The 9,822-nt window shown below is 42.0% G+C and overlaps 1 pseudogene; it reads right to left on the minus strand.

Annotated features, from left to right (window-relative positions):
* Positions 1 to 187: 187 nt before the first annotated feature.
* Positions 188 to 9,157, minus strand: LOC136459132 (pentatricopeptide repeat-containing protein At1g12620-like; annotated as a pseudogene).
* Between the last annotated feature and the right edge of the window lie 665 nt (positions 9,158 to 9,822).

Consider the following 9,822-nt stretch of genomic DNA (forward strand, 5'->3'; position numbering starts at 1 on the left):
TCTTCGCCACCAAAGCAGCTTGGTCAAATTCCTCGCACCACTAGCCTCCCCTTTCGTCGGTTGTTACCATGCTCGCCTTATCCTAGACCCTACCGCCGTAGTGCATCCCGTGGCGCGGCCGTGCCATTGCCGTGCTCTGCTGCACTCATCGCGCGCACGTGGCCGGCTTGGCCTGAGCCACCTCCGATCACTTCTTCACGTCTTCCAGTTCCGTGGTGAGTCGCTGGTACTCGTCCACTCCTTGTTTTGTCCCAGCAGTGCTGTTGTTCACCGGAACGGCATCGCCGTCCTTGCAGGTTGCCCACCGTTGTGGTTCGTGCTTGCTACGACGTCTCGATGCCTGTGTCTTCGCCCGGTGGTTTGCGCACGTAGGTGAGTATCGGCCCTTTATTTTAGCATGGAGAGGGCCAGGGTGGCCGACGTAGGCGTCCAGTGCCACGCCATCGCGCCGGTGCGTGCTCTGGATGGCCAGGGACCTCCTCGCGGTGAAGAAGAAGAAGTGGGAGGGTGATGGTGTAAAACGGTAGACTAGCGAAACAGTACCGTAAAGCTCATAGCAAATGCTGAGTTCGTCGGGGGTGTTCGTGCATTTTTACCGACGCGCGCAGGCCTTCCCATTCGCGGGCCGTTGGCCATCTGGGCCGTGCCTCCGCGTGGGCCGCGCGCCTGGCTGCTGTCGCGCGCGGGCGGGATGATGAGTTGGATCGGGCCGCGCGTCGTGGGCCGGCCAAGGAGGTTTCGGTTTCTCTATTTCATTGTATTAGAAATTGTTTATCTATTTAGGTTATGAGCTGAACTTCATTAATTAGTAGTAAATGGCATGGTTGTCCAAAAATAGCGAAACAAAGTTTGTTAGGTTCGCAAAAATGTCGCCTACCTGTTAGTATAGTTGGTTCCCCATTGGTGGTTAGGATGGTAGGCTCATAAGCTTGAAGTAGAAAGCTTAGCGGTATATCGATCTTTAATTGCAAGATTTGTTGTGGTAAACCGACGACAACTTTAACTTTGAAATCATTACCGTAGGTTCTTTAGGCATTTATATACTTGCTGTAAAAATGGTAACCATAGAACGAGTCGTTTAATGCCGTAATTATTATCCTTGCTTTATTGTAAACTGGCATTAGGAGTATGAATATCCGTAGTCATCGTATGAATGTAGGACGCGGTCATACATGTTAGTAGTACTGGTATATAGCTTAGACTTTAGTAGGAAAACCTCGCTTAGTAATGTAATAGAGGTACTTTTGCATTGAGAATTGCTCTTGCCATAGTGTAATCATTGCATCGTCATTTCATGTAGATCACGAACAGGTAGACTTCGTACCCGTCGGTGATCCGGAGTACGACGAGGTGATCGAGGAGTACGAGGAGGAGCTTTTCACACAGGAGGGAGCCCAGGAGCCTGTTGGTACTGACTTTGCTGACTCGGCACCTGCCCAAGGCAAGCCCCGGTGCATAACCCCTATTTTTAAATGATCACTGAATATATTTATATGATATGCATTTACGTTATAGGCATTTTATGGAAACTACATGCATAGATATATCCACCCTGAGTCCTACTAGTGCAGGTCGAGTAGCTGCTATGCTCAGGATGTCGGTAGCGTGAGTAACCTGACGTTACTCGCAAATAAGTGATTACACTATAATACCATGATGAAATAATGGGAAGGAAAAAATGGTGACCGGACAGGGATGTGGATTTGATACTGGTGGGTGTGAGGGGTTGTGTCCTGCGGCCAACAGGGCATAGCCCGGTTACACTTTTTCCCTGTCTGTGTCGATTAAGGACCGGTCGTTGCATATGACTCTAGGCAAGTCACAGACTTTTGTCCCAAGCACATACTTGGGTATGGGCGCAGGGAAGACTTGCTGCTCTCTTGTCGTGGATCCGGCTCTTTCCGGACCGACTGATAGGAAGAGGAGGTGGTGGAGGTCCTTGCGCCGCACTGAGTCCGGGATTCAGAGGCGGGGGCTTGGAGTCCAAGTTTGGACAGGGACCTGGACACCCGGGACAGGAGAGTGGTGGGTTAGTCCCGCTTGTGCCCGGGGTACAAGCGGGGCGTGTGTCTTCGGGGCACCCAGCTGGGCACATTGATTCGCGAATCGCCGGGTTACCCGGTACGGCTTGTCTGCGGTTTAGCACCGTAGTAAGAACTGGAAGTGGAAAAGGAGAAGAAACTGTATCGATTGCACTACTCTTGCTTGAAAGTAGCACATGTGCTTATATAGATTGACTAGATAAAAACTTAATACGGCTGATGATAATAATATATCAATAAGGACTCACTATTAGTACTGCTTTTGGCTAAAAGAGAACCAACAACCATAAAGCCTAGCATATTCCTTGGAGTCGGAAAAGTATTCCCACTATCGGATAAGTCTTGCGAGTACATTGTGTACTTAGGGTTTACTTACCCCTGTTGCAGGTGATGCTTGAGGAGTACCTTGTGTGGAGGATTCTTCTGGTGGGCTCAGACGAAATCCTCGTTATCTTATCGCTAGATGTTATCTTTTAATATTCCGCTGTTTATCATTCCGAACTCTGTATTTGGTATTGTAATAATGTACTTTCAAGAAACTCTAATGTATGAGATGGACTTGTGTTGTAACTCGTTTTCATTATTGGATCCTTGGAAAAATGTGGATCTTTCGGGTTCTCCCTCGGGGTGTGCCCGACGGATACCGCTCGTTGTAGTTGCTTTCAGGATGCTTAGTGTCTGGTGGAAGACGAGCGTCTCTGTAAGTATGCTATTTCGGGTGGTTCTGCCACAGGATCACTTGTGGAACCATCGTCTTGCATGATTGATACTACGTGTAGATGTGATACCACTTGAAAGAATTTTCTAGTATGGAACCACTTGTTTGATTTATTAATAAGAACCATTTCTTGAACATTTGCTATCTTCATAAGTACCACTTATAGGATATCACTTGTGAGTTGATCTAGACATCACTTATGAATTCTTGATGAAATACTTGAGTCTAGGTACCATTTGAAACAAACAAACTAGATATCTATTTGCATTGTTGTCTTGTGCTTGTACTCTTATCACTATTATGAGCTTCTATGGTTGACTTGAACTAAATTGATTTGCCTAAGCTTTCAAGTCCAATTTGAACCACTGACAAGCTTCTTCACACCTCTTACAAGGGTTATCTTGCCAATGTTATACTTGTCACTTGTTAGCAATCCAAATTAAATCAAGTACTTGGGTTCACTAGCTCATTAACAAATTCATATACTAACAACTAGATCAATTAATTATTCAAGCAATAGTGGTAGGCTATGAATTTAAAACTTTCATTTGTTATGCATGATCCTATGAAGTATGAACTATATGTACTAATCGCATACTAGTAAGAGATGAAGTGATCATGCACATTGCAATGATATATTTGCTATGTTGGAGTAGAGGATAGTCACATAGATTTCAATTCATTACTCCAATAGCAACGTGAAGTCCAATTATAAGCTTGGTGAAGACCAATAGATACCATTTTGAATTTTATTCTTCACCCATATGAAATGAATACCACTTATGATCAAGTGCACTATCTTGTTGTGGTTAGCTTACTTCATCTTTTGATCAATGCTTACATGAGAGAACTATTTGGAATACCACTTGAATTGCCATGACTAGCTCTCTTTTGGGTGTTGCTTGCTTTTCTTGATCAACTCTTTTGATTGCTTTAACTAAGCATCTCCTCGGATCACCACTTCCATGTTAGCCTTCCAAGTACCACACTTGATTTACCTATACATAGGCAGCAAGCCCCTACACTAGGGAGAAGTGACCTCTCTCCAAGAACCATTCTTGACACTTACTTGAAATAATTTAATTGATTGATCCAAGTGATGGACTTAACTTGATGAGTAACCTTGATTCCTTCTTTAAGTCCTTTTATTTCTACTTGTTTAAGTCATTTTCTTTCTACCAAATGATCTTTAATAATCTCTAGAACTTAAACTTCATATTCATTTTGAGTTTGATCTTGATCTTACAATTTGAGTACCAAATGTGTGCAAAGTACACTCCACAATCAAATGCTCTTATACTCTCTGCTTGTCATGCTTCTAGAATAAGAAGCTGTTTTTTTCAGCTCCATCATCTTAGTTCATTTCAGGGGACCACCCCAAAAAAATCACTCTCTACAACTGCCATTTGGCAGGGCTCCCATTGGAATCACTCTAGGAGCTCTACCAAACAGGCCCTAAACATTGTCCACCAGGAGGGTCATAACTCATAATCAAATACTCAACAGTCAACACAATCAGTAACTTTGACACTCTTATCTGATGTATAGAAGAGTGAAAACTCACCATCGAGGCACAACGATCGTAAATAGAGAGAAAGTGCATCACCACAATTTCCTTCATTGTAAAGGACTTTTGTTCCTCCAGGGATTCTTTGTAAGGCACGAAAATGCCTGATTGATTCATTAACCATACAGTACTTTGTAAAGCATTCCACTAAAAACCTGAAAACAATACTTGATCATCAGTTCATTGCTTTCGAAAGAAAAACAGGAGTTACAAGAAAAATCAGAGCTGGCACAGAATAGTATGTGACAGTTGGCATCCATAAGACATGTGGAGCTGCAGCACATGGTATACTTGCTTCCACATGGGACTTGAATGGTAAACACTGGCATACGCTAATAGGTAATGTTCTTACGCATAAGTTCTTGCATTAGGCTGAATATGTTTGTGATCTTCCACCATCATCCCGAGTAATTCTGCCACATCCGCTGCCCTGAATGCCAAACACATCATAGAATATAAGAAAGAGTAATGCTTGTAAGTGTAATCACTAACTACATTTGAATTCAAATGCAGAGTCAAATGTAACAAGCTGATATGAAGTTGTCTGTTGAAACACAAGCTGGTAAAGTGAAGATTTTTTTAAAAAAAGAAAAAGAAAAAGAATGGCTTCTTTGCTCTGTTGTCAGATTTGATTCTGAAAGAACAGTCATATGAGAAAGCCACTCCCGAAAAGATTATATAATAAGTATATTTTGGTAGGGCACGGCTTGCTGTCTTATGAATCGTTTTGGGCTATAATTATCTATATGTTTCTTTTACACATTATTTGGGCCCAAGAGAGCAGATTTGATTCTAACAAATAGACATGAATACATGATTGTGTTGACTAGAGAGCTAGGTAAAAAGGAAGAACAGAATAAAGCAAACAAATATGGCAGAGCTATATGTAGTTATATATGGAAGTAAATATTAAGTATACCTGTCATAGGACGTTGCTCTAGTAAATGCTTGTATAACCCAATTATAAGACTCAGTATCAGGTTTCATGTAATCTGGAAAGAGATGGGAAAAAATCAGTATCCATTTAGCAAAGTACCAACAACGAACAACAGCACATAAGTCAGCCAGATTCTTTTCTTTCTAGTAAGAGAAGCATGAAGTACTGTTTCAGCGCTACTGAGATACATCAAAAGTGATAGCAAAGGGCAATGTCATTAGGAAAAACAGAATACAAAATATGAAGGTGGCAGCATTCAATAGCCTCACTATTTTCCCAAGCAAACACCCCAAGAAATAATGACTATTTTCCCCCTGTCGGAGCTATTTTGCAATAAGGTCCAAAACCCTAAAAGAACATGTGCTGTATTGATTTCACTATGTTAGCAAAATATGAAGGTGGCAGCATTCAATAGCCTCACTACGAAAGAGCTTCTGAGACACCAGCTAGTTTTACACAAACCATGCTCAAAGCAAAACAGAACATCTATCCAATGAAACTACTAGTACCACACCCACATGAACACAACTTGGTTTCACACATGCAACACTCGGTAGTAAAACCGCATCGACACAAATAAAGGACGGTGGCTGCCACACTTCAAGTCTCAATATATGTATGTGGAATCATTATCTAATTAACAAACTACCACATCTTAATAGGAAAATGACAGAAGACCATAGCATAAAATTGGTTTAAATGATTGCCATACCTTCACCTCCATATTCCATGTTTTCAAATGTTGCAAAAGCAACTTCAGGAATTCCACAAGTAACCTGACAAAATGAGCTTTTATTTAAAATAAGCATTACGATATTGTTATTATATATATCCAAAAACCGAACCTTAATGCTAATTCAACAAACCATGTTCATAAGGTTCTGCAGCTTAACATATCTTATCTAAAGTGTTCCTAGTTTCAAACTTTGCTAATCCAGTGTTCAAAGGTTGCTTAATAAGCTGATATCAGCAGGATTTAGGTCCAGCATCATTACAGGGTTTCACTTAGTTAAATTTTCCATCTCGATATGGTATAGTGTCTATAAGAAAATTTAAAATCTGCATATCATGCTACAACCATCATGTGATGAAGCGAGACACATGAATGCAAAAAATTCTGCTCCAATAAAGTAATATATGCAAATAGTTAATAAGTCCAGAACAGAGTATACATGATGTAGAAGTGATTATAACGGAAATACCACACACTGCCTAGCAGTTCAATACAAAGCCCTTGAAGCCTAAATAGCTAGCTACTTCCTCTGATCCCAAATATAAATCCGTTAGGACATTAGGAAAGTTTCCAATACGTTACTTTGACTAGGAATATCTGTAGAATCATTTTATGATAGAAGGTTTATGAAAATAATGTTTAATAAAGTAACATCAAGTTGTCAATCTATATATTTCTTTTAGAAATTGATGGTCAAAGCTCTAAAGTTTGACTTTGGACAGTCCTAAATGAACATATATTTGGGATCAGAGGAAGTACATAAACTGACAGCCACCTATAGTAGAATTTAGAGGATGATCAAAGCATCAGCAATTAGCAGACATTCATATGACGTATCATCTCCAAGATGTGCTTTCCATGACCAAATCATAATCTTCTCATTATATAATTGAAATTGGGTCCATTTCTTTGTTCTAGGTATTGGCATAAATAAAATTGCCTCCTGTGGAGTCCTCTACTAGATCAAGTGGTCAGTGAAACAAACAAAGGCAGTAATAAAGAAGTATTAAAGCCTTAAAGCACAGTTATCCACGGATAAAGGGCGTACCCAGTGCAGAGAGCTCCCGCTCTGTGCGGGGTCTAGGAAAGGGTGTTAGTGGCAAGCCTTACCCTCGCCTGTGCAATGCGAGGAGACCGCGACTCGAACCCGGGACCTTCCGGTCACAGGCGGTAAGACTCTACCGCTTGCACCAGGCCCGCCCTTCACAGTTATCCACGGATGCACAAATAAAATTTGCAGGCCAAGGGATTAGCACATCTGGAAGGTAGTTGCCAGGTAGGTAGTTGGCTTGCAAGTGTTCAGGTTTGGTCATGTTTTTTATGTAACGGGTATGAATGCAACTAGAGTGATTTATGTGTGGGTGTGGCATTGGCATGTGTTGCAGTTTTCTTCTTCTTAATGCAATGATACACAGCTCTCCTACGTATTCAAGAAAAAAAAAATTGCAGGCTAACCTGCAGGCTGAGAAGGCAATTAAAATGGAATGTGGTTGCCATTCTTCCAGAAGCCTCCATTTGGTATGCAACTGTCAAAGCATTGGAGTGATCTCTGGCTTTGCAATCTTCTTCAATCAGAAGATCATAAATTTCATCAGTTCCTCGTAGGCCGCCTTTTGCCCCTTTCAGAAATACTGTATTGGCATCCTCCAGATAATGATTCTTGACTAGTTCCTCTGTTTCAAACAAAGACTACTATCATATTTCCAATATAGCAAATATGCAACACAAATCAGTTTTCATACCTACAAGAATTAGCCAAGCCTTGCGAATATCATACTTATATCTCTCCATGGCAGCAAGGATCTCCATGCCCCTGGTAGAAAGACCCTTCTTGGCAAAAACACGGACCAGAGCCACAAAAGTTTCATGTAGAGGGCGCACACCAGAACTGAGTTCCCTTCTAAGAGATTGCATCTGCATTCAGAAATTTAAATTGTTGTTAGACCAATGTATTAAGTTTGATTTTTACAATAAATACGTCCATACTTACTTTTTAAAACTACAACTATCAATTATGCAAGAAAAGTTCAGGAAAGATCCTGCCTAAGTAGATAATATACACCAGCTACAGAACTACAGCACGTAAGTGTAGCTCCAGCTTAAAATAAACTTAGGGCTAAGGAATCAACTTATGTATATTTGTTTCTTTTTAATATGAAGCCGCCATAGATAGGTTAAAGACAAAAATTTACTAAGTGAACAAGAATCAGAGGATGCAGTAAGAAAAAGAAAAATGCAGGGCTAGATCTTCCATATCTCTGCCTCACTGATCTCCAGAATTGAAAAAACACCCATGTTCAGACTAAAAGCTTGGATTGTATCACAACTAACTAGCCTTATTATATCTAGTAAGGTAAGACTACATAACATAACAAATACTTGCATGCATGATCATACTGCATCATAATTTATGATACATCAGACCCAGGACCAAACAACAAATTACTGCTCTGATGCACAACAGTTACGGTCTACAGCTCTCTAGGCTGCAGAAGACAGGGCTAGCAACATTGCAACTTTGAAATGCCCAAGGCCGTCACAGAAATATTACACCCAGGTATGAGGTATCTACTCTGGACATTTTGACTAACTAAATCAAAAGCTCGTAGGGTGACAATTCCTGTAAAATAACACCAGCCAACAATCCCCAGGCACTCACCAATGCCGACTTTACTACCTAGCACAGGCAGTCAGGCACACGAAATGGGTATGCGTGTTTAATCAAACACCTCATGGGGGCTTCTCTACGCGTGCGGTAGTCCAGTGGGAGCAAACTTGAGAGGAGGAACAACTTACGGCGCCTTCAGCGTTGCCAGCGAGGATGTGCGCGGCGACGAGGCCGTGGAAGGAGCGCGGCCCGGGCGAAAGCCCCGCGGCGACCATGTCGTAGATGGTGTCGGCCACACCCGCGGCATCGGCGGCCCGCGCGCGCTCCGCGAGCTGCTCGAGGAAGGCCAGGCGCAGGCCCTTCTCCACCGCCCCGGCGGCCGCCGAGCGGTCCCCACCGGCGCCCGGCGGCGCGGCGCCGCTCGGCGAGCGCGGAGGCTCGCACGGCGCAGGCGCAGGAGCGGGGGAAGCGTGCGGTGGTGGTCAGTGGGAAGGCGGAGGACGGCGACGGGGCCGGAGCGGAGGTGGAGGGGGTGGCAATCGTGGCCGGGGTTTAGCGGAATAGTGAAGCGAGGGGTTTTGAATAAGGCTTGGTGGATTTGAAGTTTTGGAGGCAAGGTGCTGAAACGGAATTATTGATACGGTTGCACACAATAGTTGAAACTGGAGATAAATCTAGTGGGTTACTCGTATTAATTAATGTGAAATGCCCCCTATAAATTTAAACAGAAAATAGAAATTGGTACGCAGATGGAACCGACTTCAATTTCAACCTATAAAAGATTGAAAATGTCCATTTTTTTGAGATTAGAAAAAGGTTTAATTTATCTCCTTTAACTATCATAGTCGTCCAATTTTTCTCCTAATTTATAAAACCATTTTATTTAACCTCTTCATCTTTTGAAAACCGTTCACTTTTACACCCTAAGCGGTTTTAATGGTGACTTTGCTGATGTGGCACCACATTAGAGCGAGTAAATCATACTAAGTTGAAAGTAAGAAGGTAAATTGGACTATAAATACTTTTATAAAAAAAACTGAATTTCATTAGAAAAATAAAAGATATCCAAATATATTTTTACATGTAAAATAATGCAATTAAAAATCCGAAAACCTGGTTTATAGCAACAACAAAAACATAGCATTTCAGTCCCAAGCAAGTTGGGATAGACTAGAGTTGAAACCCACTAAGAGCCTCAAGTCACGGTTCAGACACTT

The sequence above is a fragment of the Miscanthus floridulus genome, chromosome 1 (genome assembly GCF_019320115.1).
Source record: "Miscanthus floridulus cultivar M001 chromosome 1, ASM1932011v1, whole genome shotgun sequence".
Classification (NCBI taxonomy): domain Eukaryota; kingdom Viridiplantae; phylum Streptophyta; class Magnoliopsida; order Poales; family Poaceae; genus Miscanthus; species Miscanthus floridulus.